This window comes from Somniosus microcephalus, chromosome 13 (genome assembly GCF_052327205.1).
Source record: "Somniosus microcephalus isolate GS21.2 chromosome 13, FLI_Smic_1.0, whole genome shotgun sequence".
Lineage (NCBI taxonomy): Eukaryota > Metazoa > Chordata > Chondrichthyes > Squaliformes > Somniosidae > Somniosus > Somniosus microcephalus.
The window spans coordinates 175,134,953-175,149,267 of record NC_140999.1 but is presented as its reverse complement, the minus strand read 5'-3'; the positions used below and the strand labels follow the sequence as shown (position 1 = coordinate 175,149,267).

The 14,315-nt window shown below is 42.2% G+C and overlaps 1 protein-coding gene across 1 annotated transcript in view; it reads right to left on the bottom strand.

Annotated features, from left to right (window-relative positions):
• The window catches only part of LOC147108792 (uncharacterized), a 102,668-nt gene extending 95,645 nt beyond the window's left edge, over positions 1-7,023 (bottom strand). Inside the window, exon 1 of the mRNA XM_086005628.1 lies at positions 6,857-7,023. The gene's annotated coding sequence lies outside the window, so the exon portion shown is untranslated. The remainder of the gene's footprint in view (positions 1-6,856) is intronic.
• Positions 7,024-14,315: the final 7,292 nt, after the last annotated feature.

Below are 14,315 nucleotides of genomic sequence, written 5' to 3'. Positions count from 1 at the left end.
CTACACCCATCACTAGATAACCAATAACTCAAACCTACACCTATCACTAGATAACCAGTAACTCAAACCTACACCCATCACTAGATAACCAATAACTCAAACCTACACCTATCACTAGATAACCAGTAACTCAAACCTACACCCATCACTAGATAACCAATAACTCAAACCTACACCCACCACTAGATAACCAGTAACTCAAACCTACACCTATCACTAGATAACCAGTAACTCAAACCTACAGCTATCACTAGATAACCAATAACTCAAACCTACACCCACCACTAGATAACCAGTAACTCAAACCTACACCCACCACTAGATAACCAGTAACTCAAACCTACACCCACCACTAGTTAACCAATAACTCAAACCTACACCCACCACTAGATAACCAGTAACTCAAACCTACACCCACCACTAGATAACCAGTAACTCAAACCTACACCTATCACTAGATAACCAGTAACTCAAACCTACACCCACCACTAGATAACCAGTAACTCAAACCTACACCCATTACTAGATAACCAGTAACTCAAACCTATACCCATCACTAGATAACCAGTAACTCAAACTTAAACCCACCACTAGATAACCAGTAACTCAAACTTAAACCCACCACTAGATAACCAGTAACTCAAACCTACAACCACCACTAGATAACCAATAACTCAAACCAACACCCATCACTAGATAACCAGTAACTCAAACTTACACCCACCACTAGATAACCAGTAACTCAAACTTACACCCACCACTAGATAACCAGTAACTCAAACCTACACCCATCACTAGATAACCAGTAACTCAAACCTACACCCATCACTAGATAACCAGTAACTCAAACTTACACCCACCACTAGATAACCAGTAACTCAAACCTACACACACCACTAGATAACCAGTAACTCAAACCTACACCCATCACTAGATAACCAGTAACTCAAACTTACACCCACCACTAGATAACCAGTAACTCAAACCTACACCCATCACTAGATAACCAGTAACTCAAACCTACACCCACCACTAGATAACCAGTAACTCAAACCTACACCCACCACTAGATAACCAGTAACTCAAACCAACACCCATCACTAGATAACCAGTAACTCAAACCTACACCCATCACTAGATAACCAGTAACTCAAACCTACACCCATCACTAGATAACCAGTAACTCAAACCTACACCCACCACTAGATAACCAGTAACTCAAACCTACACCCACCACTAGATAACCAGTAACTCAAACCTACACCCACCACTAGATAACCAGTAACTCAAACCTACACCCACCACTAGATAACCAGTAACTCAAACCTACACCCATCACTAGATAACCAGTAACTCAAACCTACACCCACCACTAGATAACCAGTAACTCAAACCTACACCCACCACTAGATAACCAGATTGTACTCACTAGGGGGAAGGAGGCACCTCTTTTGCCTGCTGCACTTACACAGCTCCAGCACTTTGGGAGTATATGGCGGGGGGGGGGGGTGCAGGAGGGATGTTCCTTGGAATTCAGCTTGAAGCACTCCTGATGAGCCCAGCAGGACCTACATTTGCTGAGAGTAGGTATAGGTCCCGTTATGTTCTAAATTGGGGCCTGAAGCTGCAAAGATAAACAGCAATCGATCCCAGAAGGATCAGTGATCATTAATGAGGTGACATGCCTTGCCATAATAAAAAAATTGTTGGCCTTTTATTCGGCCCAATCCAGGCATTAGGTTCTCCTTTCAGGGTGTCACTCGGAGATCTGCTACATAAGATAAGAACATAAGGAGTAGGTCAAACGGCCCCTTGAGCCTGCTCCGCCATTCAATAAGATCATGGCTGATCTTCGACCTCAACTCTACTTTCCCACCCGATCCCCATATCCCTCGATTCCCCTAGAGTCCAAAAATCTATCTTTCTCAGTCTTGAATATACTCAAAGACTCAGCATGCACAGCCCTCTGGGACAGAGAGTTCCAAGGATTCACAACCCTCTGAGTGAAGATAAGGCTGACCCCTTATCCTGAGTCTAAGCCCCCTAGTTCTAGACTTGCTAGCCAGGGGAAACAGCCTTTCAGCATCTACCCTGTCAATCCCTCTCAGAATCTTTTATGTTTCATGAGGAAATGTGAGGTTATTCACTTTGGTAGGAAGAATAGAAAAACAGAGTAGTTTTAAATGGTGAAAAACTATTAAATGTTGGTGTTCAGAGGGATTTGGGTGTCCTTGTACATGAAACACAGAAAGTTAGGAAGGCAATTAGGAAGGCAAATGGTATGTTGGCCTTTATTACAAGGGGGTTGGAATATAAGAGTAAGGAAGTCTTGCTGTAATTGCACAGGGCTTTGGTGAGACCACACCTAGAGTACTGTGTACAGTTTTGAACTCTGTATCTAAGGAAAGATACACTTGCCTTAAAGGCGGTGCAACAAAGGTTCACTAGATTGCTTCCTGGGGTGAGAGGGTTGTCCTTTGAGGAGAGATTGAGTAGAATGGCCTATATGCTCTAGAGTTTAGAAGAATTAGTTCCCCCACATTATACACCATCTGCCACCTTCTTGCCCACTCCCTTAACCTGTCTGTATCCCTTTGCAGACTCTTTGGGCTGGATTTTGATTCTGGAGGCGTGTAGGAGGCGGGACTACAACTTTTGGGGTTGTAGTCCTGTCTCCATCGAGTTGTGGCCAATCCACGCAATGTTCACTTGATTGACCTTGTTGAGCCTGCCCAGTGGGCTCAGCAGACCAATTAAGGGCCACCCGGCAACAGGTGACGTCACAGATTGACATTTCATCTGTCAAGAGCTTTTGACAGATGCAATATCAGCGTTTGACAGCTCTTTGAAGCTGTCAAACACTGACAATCTGTACTCCAAGTTAATTCCTTCCTCTCAGGCTGATTTAGAGATCTCTCCAGAACAGAAAGCTGAATGCTGCAACTTTTGACAGCTCACGGCCATTCTGCTTTCTGTGCCGGTGAGATGAAGGACTCCCGAGACCTGAAGGAAGGAAGGCTGTAAAGGTAAGTAAAACTTCTTTAACACTTTACACACACCAAACACACTTACCTCTGCACTCATGCACCCATCACTCACCTGAACACCAGACATCTCGAACCCTCCAAGTCCTTCAGCCCGACGGCCCGCCTCGCTAACTTTCCGTGGTTTGGAGCCGTCAGGAATCCCACATTTCAACAATGAAAATAGGGATTAGGCTAAAAACTGCCTGTTAACAGGCAGTTAATTGGTACTAATCCCCTTCCCGCCTCGGGGAGGCGGGTCCCAGCACAGGTCAGGTATCCGCCTTCTTTGAAACTGGAATGGAGGCGGTTTGGGGGCGGGATGGGTTCGTGCCCCCTGATTTTGAGATTTTAACCCCCCAGACACCTCCAATCATGCCTCCACGGCCCAATTAAAATCCTGCCCCTTGTGTCCTCCTCACAGCTTATATCTGTGGGGTGAACAGCTCTGTCTACCATTACAGGTGAAGATTCCAGCCCTGATTTTTTTAAAGCGAGTCTGTCCCTAGGATTTGAGACAAGGTCATTGACGGGCATAAGTGACGCACTTCTGGTGCCACAGAATTTCTTCCCTAAATAGTTCTTTATCTTAATTAGTATTGCTGAAAGTGGAAAAGTCTGTTTTGACCTTCAAATTAACCTTCTTTAGCTTCAAAAGAAAAGACACACTTAAACTGGACTGGCGCTCCAAGGTTTTTAGCTCCCTACTTCATATTACCTATTCCATATGAGAAAGAATGAAAAGAAAGAAAGACTTGCATTTATATAGCGTCTTTCCCGACCACTGGACGTCTCAAAGCGCTTTTCAGTCAATGAAGAACTTTTGAAGTGGAGTCGCTGTTGTAATTTGGGAAACACGGCAGCCAATTTGCGCACAGCAAACTCCCACAAACAGCAATGTGATAATGACCAGATAATCTGTTTTAGTAATGTTGATTGAGGCATAAATATTGGCCAGGACACCGGGGATAACTCCCCTGCCCTTCTTCGAAATAGTGCCATGGGATCTTTTACATCCACCTGAGAGAGCAGACGGGACCTCGGTTTAACGTCTCATCTGAAAGACGGCACCTCCAACAGTGCAGCACACCCTCAGCACTGCACTGATGTGTCAGCCTAGCTTTATGTGGTCAAGTCCCTGGAGTTGGACTTAGAACCCACAACCTTCTGGCTCAGAGGTGAGTGTGCTACCCACTGAGCCACAGCTGACACAGGTGGGTATGAGGTGGGTAAGGAGTCGTTTCATGGAATCATTGCAACACATAGCATTTCATCAGAGACTCAATTAAAAATTATATAGAAGAAGCGCTAAGATTTTAAACTTTTTATTGTTTTGGAACAGTTTATGTATCATGAGCCAAGCAATGTACTGCTAGTGTCCTGCTATATACTTATGCTGTGCTTCTGTGTAATTATTTTGTAAATAAATCAAACTATGAGTTTTAGCCTGAATGCAATGATATGAGCGTGTGACCTTTACCAATTTATGGAGTGGACAGGAGAATGTGGTGTGCATCCCATGTGGTTTCTGGTACATAATAGTGTGGTAAAAGGTAAGTGTTACTCCTGCCCTTTCATGACACAACTTTCCATTTGTACAAAACTGCCTTATTGATGTGAGCATGAGTTCAAGGAATTGGGAGAAAGTCCAAATTGTATCACTGCCACCCAAATAACAAATTAATCATTAACAACAACTTACATTTATATAGCACCTTTAATATAACGGAATTTCCTAAGGCACATTGCAAGGGATTGGTATCAGATCACTGAGCAGGAGTTGAATGAACAGTTAGGTGAAGTAACTGAAAGTGTGGCCAAATAAGGCAAAATTCAGGCATTTTGAATATTCATATTATTGTCTTTCAGAACTTTCAAATTTTGACTAGGCAATTATCCATGGTTTTTACTCTGGCGTGAATGTAGCGTTCATGTTTTATAGTGGAATCTTCTCTAGATTCAGTTAAAAGTAACAAAAGTGGAACAGGGCTCATAGGTACAAAATACTGATGATATTTCTAGAGTGCGGTAGGTGTTAGAGCAATTCATGTGGCCACTCATTGAGCATTCTCATCTTATATCACATCACTGGTCTCTGCGCAGTCTCTAAGAATTGGCTTAGGGACTGACCTAATGATTGACTTAAGGTGACATTGAAGTATTGCTCTCCAGCCTTTCATTTGAATTCAGTCTGAGGGAAAACGTCACTTCTGTCAGTCTCCTCATTGGAATTTTTTTTCTTCATTTAATCATAGGTAAAATCCTATCTTTTTAATTGGTTTAACTATCAACATAATACACAAGAGCATTAATCCATGTGGATGCTGTTCCTGTCAAATGCAACTTAATTTCTAATTCTGGCCTCTTGCGTCTCCCCGATTTTAATCGCTCCACCATTGGCGGCCGTGCCTTCAGCTGCCCAGGCCCTAAGCTCTGGAATTCCCTCCCTAAACCTCTCCAACTCTCCACCTCTCGCTCCTCCTTTAAGTCACTTCTTAAAACCTACCTCTTTGACCAAGGATTTGGTCACCTGTCCTAATATCTCTTTATGTAGCTCCTGTGAAGCGCCTTGGGAAGTTTTATTATGTTAAAGGCGCTATATAAATGCAAGTTGTTGTTGTTGTTGTTCAATTCTCCCTCACTATGCTGCTGGAAAGGAAAGCCATGTACATTTAATTTGAATCAAAATGGCCTCAATCTGGAATGTCCTATGCAAAGTAGCCAATTTGTTTTTTTTTCTTAAAAATCTGCAAATGCTACCAAACTATTAACAGCGTAAAGTTCTAAAAACACCAACACAAAGAATGGTCTCTTTAACCCTTGCCCCTTGCAAGTTTGCTTGCTCAACTGAAGCAGTTTGTTTTTCTCAAACAGTAATCAGAACGGTGAGGGCAAGGGACCTGGATAATTATTACAGCTCTTCCGCGAAACACACAAATGCCTGAGTGATTGTATGACTCAAGGTCAGCAAGTAGCAATACGAAGAAACAGTCCCCACCCACATTCATCAAAGACATCACACAGGTAGAGTCAGTTAATAAGGAAGCAGTTAGCAGCGGGGGTGAACAAAAAAAACTGAAATGATATTGAGAGCCAACTTTAACGTCCCTGGACATGTTGCGGTGATTAAATTGTGCTGCTGCCTGTGTTCTCCCTGTGACTTTCATATTCTACGCAGTGCTTATTGCTGTGCCTGATTTTTATCGATCTTCCTCCTCTCATGCCAGCAGAGCAAGACACGAAAGATTATGTTTGCACCAAAAAGATGTGGCACTGAAATACATATTCATTGGCAATTTTGTAATCTGTCAGGAGATGAAATCCTGTGCAGTATGCAAATATCTCTGAAACCACCACTTCACAGAAACTGAAGATTTTTTGACTTGGCTGCAAGCTGAAACATGCCTGTGTTACCTTTAGGCTCCAGTACTGAATACTGAAATAATAATCATAGAAGCATTGGGACGTCTTTAGAAAACATATGAAGTCTCCTTTAAATAAATACTACATTTTATAGAACTATTGCGGGCTGTAATTTAACTTCTAAATGTTGCACTCATCATTTGTCTCAAATTATCGAGTGTAAATTAATGCCTATATTAGACTATTTAATAATCTTATCGGAAACATAAATGGACATTACTTCTATGCGTATACAAATGAAACTTAAACTGGTGATAAGGATCTCACAAACATTAAAAAGCACAGCCATGGAGAGACGAGTAGCAAAGCAGCAGTATACAGATAACCCAAACGATTCTACCCTAAACACACTTCAAAGAAAACTGGAACAGCTATGAACTGTTGACAATATAGAAATATCACATACTTACTCCACAGCCCTTGTTCATGTACCTTTTGTTCGACTTGTGCTTTCCACTAGGATCTGGCATCACCCAGACGCAGCGAGGCAGGATGCATGGAGGTAACAAGATGGTACAGAACGCCCTTAGCTCATACTTGCAAATCTAGTTTGTGCTTCTTTTCCAGTTCTGGCAGCTGCACTAAAGAAAAAAAGTACAGTAAACCTGTCAGGCAGGTTTTGCTATAATATTATAACAGGTAAAACTAGTCTCCTCCATATCATTTAACTATTGAATTAAATGTTTTCTTTATGTTTACTGTGTGACAACCTACTTTCTCCAAGCCACTGCTTTGACAGAAAACAGAAGGCTCATTTTTTTTGCAATATATTGAAGCTTTTACCTGCTTTTTATTTATTTCACAGGCAACCTATTAATTCACCCTATTAAATGGTTTGTTCCTACAGTTCAATTCAACTGCATGCTCTACATCCATTTATCCTATAAACTTTTACAGATGTTGATATTCAAAGATTTTGATGTCACATTAATTTAGCTTTTGCAGCTGCTGTTATACTTTTAAGATATTTCTTCTTACTGCTTATGTTTTTTGGCCTTAACTTGGCAGAAACACTTATATAAAACCTGAGCTTGGCTGATAATTGCATTCTTTGAACTAGCCAAAATTCAACATGTTTGAGCACGAGTGAAAATGGATCCAAAAGGAGAGGAATTTTTTAAATGCAGTGGAGTGAAGAATGCTGTTAACTTCACGTGCTAATTCACTGCAGTCAAATGAATATCGCCAACAGATGCATGATGGGGAGTTACTGGAAAAACTTTGATTCAATCAAACGACTTTTGTGTCATAAATCATGAATGTGAAACTTGAACAGTTTAAGAAACCTGGAGATTGCATTCACGCCAGCTATCTGTTATTCTAGGAGCACAAACAGAATGATTTATGCTTGTCCTTAACTGTTGATATACTGCCAACAAGTAGAGGGTGTGGGAAAGGTGACAAGACCTAAAGCTAGTAGGACCTAAAGCTAGCAGCCATGTAGGACCTCAATGAACATGCATCACATTTCGGTATGAAGTTTTAGCAGCCGAATCAAAGTAAATTAACAATAGTGTTATAAAATGATGTTTTGTTGCAGTGAAATTATTAAAAAGAGAGAATTCATTTTTAATATGAAATTTAACAATGAGAATTAATTAAACTGAATATAAAACTAACAATTGAATGTAGCGCACTGATTGAGAATGCTTTGGGTTCTATTCTTGGTTTATGTCGAGTTAGCCCATCTCAGCCAAGTGATAGTTGACACTAAAATTTGCCTTGGCACCTCTGGGCTGATGGGATGGGGATGGGGGGAGGGGAATCATCCAGGGTTCCTGCTCCCAACCTCTATCCTGAGTCTTTTTCTAGAGATGGCCTGTGTGAACATAAGAACATAAGACATAGGAGCAGGAGTAGGCCATTTGGCCCTTTGAGCCTGCTCCGCCATTCAATAAGATCGTGGCTGATCTTCTACCTCATCTTTACTTTCCTGCATTATCCCCATATCCCTTGATTCCCTTAATATTCAAAAATCTCTATCTTGAATATACTGAAGGTATATATAGGTCAAGATGGCGGCCGTGACGGTCCGGTGCTGAGATCGCTCTCCCTGTTTCGGGCGGCCAGCTCTCGCCACTCGCTCCCGCAACCGGAGCGAGGTGCTCGGCGAGTCGGGCAGAGGCAGCGCAGCGCGGTGAGCAGCAGCAGCAGCCAAGCCGACCCGCTGGAGCACATCGGCCGGCAGCTCCTCGGCGGGAAGGAATTCCGACTGGGAGGAGGGGAGCCGAGCATGGCAGCCAGAGGCCGACCCGTGAAGAGAGAGAAGTAGGCCCCGGGCCGTGGAGCGTGGAGCCGGCGACGGTGAAGAGGAGGCCGCATTGGAGCATTCACATCCCGACGATGTGTTCGGCGAGTCGGGCAGAGGAGCGCAGCGCAACGAGCAGCAGCAGCAGACTCACGACACGCTGCAGCACGTCGGCCGGCAGCTCCATTTCGGGTAACTCGCAGTCCGGATGGGAGGAGGGGAGCTGGGCATGGTGGCCAGAGCGGGAGAAGCAGGCCACCACACGTAGAGCCGGCAACAGTGAGGAGGAGGCCGCGGTGAAGAGGAGGACGGAGTGGCTGAGGGACATCGGGCTCCCACTGCCACGGGAAGCCATTGTATTGACTCTGAACGCGGCGCTGTATGTATAGCTGACGCGTCCCTACGGGGAACAAGCATTCCATTGTACTTGTTACATATGGCAAATAAATCTAATCTGAATCTGAATCTGAATCTGAATGACTGAGCCTCCACAGCCCTCTGGGGTAGAGAATTTCAAAGGCTCACCACTCTCTGAGTGAAAACATTTCTCCTCATCTCAGTCCTAAATGGCCAACCCCTTATTCTGAGGCTGTGACCCCTGGTTCTAGACTCCCCAGCCAGGGGAAACATCCTCCCTGCATCTACTCTGTCAAGTCCTGTAAGAATTTTGTATGTTTCAATGAGATCAGCTCTCATTCTTCTAAACTCTAGAGAATATAGACCTAGTCTACTCAATCTCTCCTCATAGGACAATCCCCCCAATCCCAGGAACTAGTCTGGTGAACCTTCGTTGCACTCCCTCTATGGCAAGTATATCCTTCCTTAGGTAAGGAGACCAAAACACAATACTCCAGGTGTGTTCTCACCAGGGTCCTATATAATTGCAGTAAGACATCTTTACTCTTATACTCAAATCCTATTGTAATAAAGGCTAACATACCATTTGCTTTCCTAACTGCTTGCTGTACCTGCATGTTAACTTTTAGTGATTTGTGTACAAGGATACTCAGGTCCCTCTGAACACCAACATTTCCCAACCTCTCACCATTTAAAAAATGCTCTGCTTTTCTATTTTTCCTACCAAAGTGGATAACTTCACATTTCTGCACATTATATTCCATTTGCCATGTTCTTGCCCACTCACTTAGCCTGTCTATATCCCCTTGAAGCCTCCTTGCATCCGCCTCACAACTTACATTCCCACCCAGCTTTGTATCATCAGCAAACTTGGATATATTACATTTGGTCCCCTCATCCAAATCATTGATGTAGATTGTGAATAGCTGAGGCCCAAGCACTGATCCTTGCGGTACCCCACTGGTTACAGCCTGCCAACCCGAAAATGACCCGTTTATTCCTACTCTCTGTTTTCTGTCTGTTAACCAATCCTCAATCCATGCCAGTATATTACCCGAAATCCCATGAGCCCTTGTTTTGTTTAATAACCTCTTGTGTGGCACCTTATTGAATGCCTTCTGAAAATCCAAATACACCACATCCACTGGTTCCCCCTTATCTATTCTGCTAGTTACAACCTCAAAAAACTCTAACAGATTTGTCAAACATGTTTTCCCTTTCAGAAATCCATGTTGGCTCTGCCCAATCCTATTATAATTTTCTAAGTGCCCTGTTTCCACATCCTTAATAATAGATTCTAGAATTTTCCTTACTACTGATGTCAGGCTAACTGGTCTGTAGTTCCCCGTTTTCTCTCTCTCTCTCATTTCTTAAATAGTGGGGTTACATTTGCTACCTTCCAATCTGCAGGACCCTTTCTAGAATCTATGGAATTTTGAAAAATGACAACCAATGCATCCACTATTTCTATAGCCATCTCTTTTAAAACCCTAAGATGTAGGCCATCAGGTCCAGGAAATTTATTGGCTTTCAGTCCCATTAATTTCTCCAGTACTACTTTTTTACTAATACTAATTTCTTTCAGTTCCTCATTCTCGCTAGACCCTTGGTTCTCCACTATTTCCAGTAAGTTTTTTGCGTCTTCTTCCGCGAAGACAGACACAAGGTATTTGTTTAATTTCTCTGCCATTTCCTTATTCCCCATTATAATTTCTCCTGTCTCAGCCTGTAAGGGACCCACATTTACTTTCACTAATCTTTCCTTTTTACATACCTATGGAAGCTTTTACAGTCTGCTTTTATATCTCTCACTAGTTTACTCTCATATCCTATTTTCCCTTTCTTTATCAATTTCTTGGTCCTCCTTTGCTGAATTCTAAAATATTCCCAATCCTCGGGCTTACTGCTCTTTTTGGCAATGTTATAAGCCTCTTCCTTTGATCTGATACTATCTTAAATTCACTTCTTAGTCACGTTTGGGCCACTTTCTCTGTGGGATTTTTGTGCCTTATAGGAATGTATATTTGTTGCAAATTATGCATTAATTCTTTAAATGCTAGCCATTGCTCGTCCACTGTTATACCTTTTAATGTAGCTTCCCAATCTACCTTAGCCAACTCGCCCCTCATACCTACGTAATTTGCTTTGTTTAGATTTAAGACACTAGTTTTTGATTTAACTAAATGACTTTCAAACGCAATATAAAATTCTATCATATTATGGTCACTCTTCCCTAATGGCCCCTTTACTACAAGGTTATTAATTAACCCTTTCTCGTTGCACAATACTAGATCTAGAATAACCCGTTCCCTAGTTGGTTCCTCAACATACTGATCTAGAAAACTATCTTGCATACATTCCATGAATTTGTCCTCCACACTATTACTGCAAATTTGGTTTACCCAGTCTATATGTAGATTAAAGTCCCCCATGATTACTGTTACGCATGCCTCTAATTTCCTGATTTATACTCTACCCTACATTACAACTACTGTTTGGGAGCCTATGTGTGTGTGCGGGCATCAAATAAGAACAGACTGAGATTCAGCTATGTTATCTCCACAGATTAATAGATATGTAAAATAGGCAGCTGTTAAAAGCAAAGGATATTCAAACTCTTTTAAAGAGAAGTTGAATGAATATCTATACCTGCTGCCTTGTGTGTAACGGTGGGGGTGGGGGCGCGGTGCAGTATGTATGAACTGTCAGACATGCTGTTGGCCCTGGCCTGGCATTCAACCTCCTTCAAATTGTCCCTATCAGTGACAAACCTGAGTTAATGATAAATTAACGCTGTTTTCCTTTTCATTGCAGACTTAGGTGTCAGCTGTGGCTCTGTGGCAATACTCTCACCTCTGAGTCAGTAGGTTGTAGGTTCAAGTCCCACTCCAGTGCAATACTGAGGGAGCGCTGCACTGTCGGAGGTGCCGTTTCTTTGATGATACGTTAATCCAAGTAGCTATTTGCTCTCTCAGGTGGATGTAAAAGATCCCATGGCACTATTCGAAGAAGAGCAGGGGAGTTATCCCCGGTGTCCTGGTAAATATTTATCTGTCAACCAACATCACTAAAAAACAGGTTATCTGGTCATTTATTTCATTGCTGCTTGTGGGACCCTACATTGTGCAAATTGTTGTGTTCATTGTCTGGCAACATTTTCCAGTACAGCTGGATGACAAAATGAAGACTATTTGCATACATTGTATGACTGTCACTAATAGTGGGAAAAAGAAGAGGCACTTGGGTATACATGCTTATGCCATGTTAGAGAAGATTGCATCCAAAAGATTGGTAACAGGGAAGGTAAGAGGAAAGGGGAAGTGTGAGTTTCACAGACTATCATTGGCATGTTGCAGTACATATAACTAGCCTTTGAGAAACTGGAGTTGTTGATGGTCCAGTGTGGACATGTCTGAGCTGTAAGGCACTTTTCCACAGGTGCTGAAAATGCAGTGGTTCCCTGAAGCATATGGACTCATTTTTATCAAGGAGGAAGATGTAAAGACAGGTCTAAAGAGCCTATCAGCGGGAATGAATGAATGTTAATAGCAATGGAGCCAATAATGTGAGGGTGATGAACACATCCACACATCAACTGTTTGGCTCAATATAAGATCTGGTGGTACTTATCTACTTCAACACAAATCAGATTTTTATGCCGTGGTCCTTGGTAAAATAGTTTTCTCAGATATTTTACTGCTCCATAAAAACTATTGAACATAATACAGTTTTGCAGTGAACAAGATTTCACAGTATTCAGTTTATAACAACTGAGTGAGAGCTTGACTTCCTTTTGTTGAAATGCTCAACAGTGTTTAAATGGTGACAGATCTGATAACTCATAGAGTCATAGAAATTTATGGCACAGAAGGAGGCCATTCGGCCCATCGTGTCTGTGCCGGTCCGTGGTGCAAGCTTTGGTAAAGATCATAAAAACTATCCAGCAATTGAGCTTGAAGATGCTTCCCTCAGTCAATTCTCATCACCCACATGCTCCTGTGGGCGAGTGTATCTCTGCAGAGGTTCCTGCTTTGGCCAAATCAACAAGTTGTGCTGTCGATATCCTGCCTCCAAAGCAGGTCATACCATCAGAGGCATCGATGTTTGTGCATATTAACAGTAGATCACGAGGGATTCACACTTCAATCACCAGGGAATAGAGGCTGTAATGCCTTAGCATGTAAACAAGGCATCTACTATTAAAAAAAAATGAACAAAGAATTGGGTGTTAACTCATTTGGTCTATTGTGTGTTATGAGCTAAATTCCAGATGCCAAAACTGTGTGGGAGAGAGTTCCAGCAGTAGAAGAACAAAGCTTTGCATTATGGATTTGAACATCTTTTTGTTCCAAGCGTAGAATTTTATGAAGAACACATTCATCTCATGTCTTCCCCACATATATATTTTCCCATTACCTTACTGCTGTAAATTAATATAAGGTAAATAGATTGAAATTTAGGCCAGTAATTTATTTCATTTTGTTCAAAGCTATGTAAATTAATTTGTTTCTTCAGAAGATAAACTATTCTAAGTGTATATAAAAGCAAGATAATTGTACCGTCAGAAGGAAAATATAGACCTGTCAGGCTTATACTATTGAAAATAGGTGTTAAGGTGCTGTTGATTAAATCATCCCTGTGTGCCCTCACAGAAATAAAACACAACACAGTAGTGTATCCTGGGAAGAAAAATGGTAGTTTCTCACCTGTGTGAATCCAAATGCTAACATTTTGTTTCTTACTGCAATTATATAGGGCCCTAGTGAGACCACACTGGAGTATTGTTTACAGTTTTGGTCTCCTTACCTAAGGAAGGATATACTTGCCATAGAGGGAGTGCAACGGAGGTTCACCAGACTGGTTCCTGGGATGGGGGGATTGTCCTATGAGGAGAGATTGAGTAGACTAGGCCTATATTCTCTAGAGTTTAGAAGAATGAGAGGTGATCTCATTGAAACATACAGAATTCTTACTGAGGTTGACAGGGAGGATGTCTCCCCTGGCTGGGGAGTCTAGAACCAAGGGCCACAGTCTCAGAATAAGGGGTCGGCCATTTAGGACTGAGATGAGGAGAAATTTCTTCACTCAGAGGGTGGTGAATCTGGAATTCTCTACCCCAGAGGGCTGTGGAGGCTCAGTCATTGAGTATATTCAAGACAGAGATTGATAGATTTTTGAATATTAAGGGAATCAAAGGATATGGGGATAGTGTGGGAAAGTGGAGATGAGAGAGAAGTTCAGCCATGATCTCATTGAATGGCGGA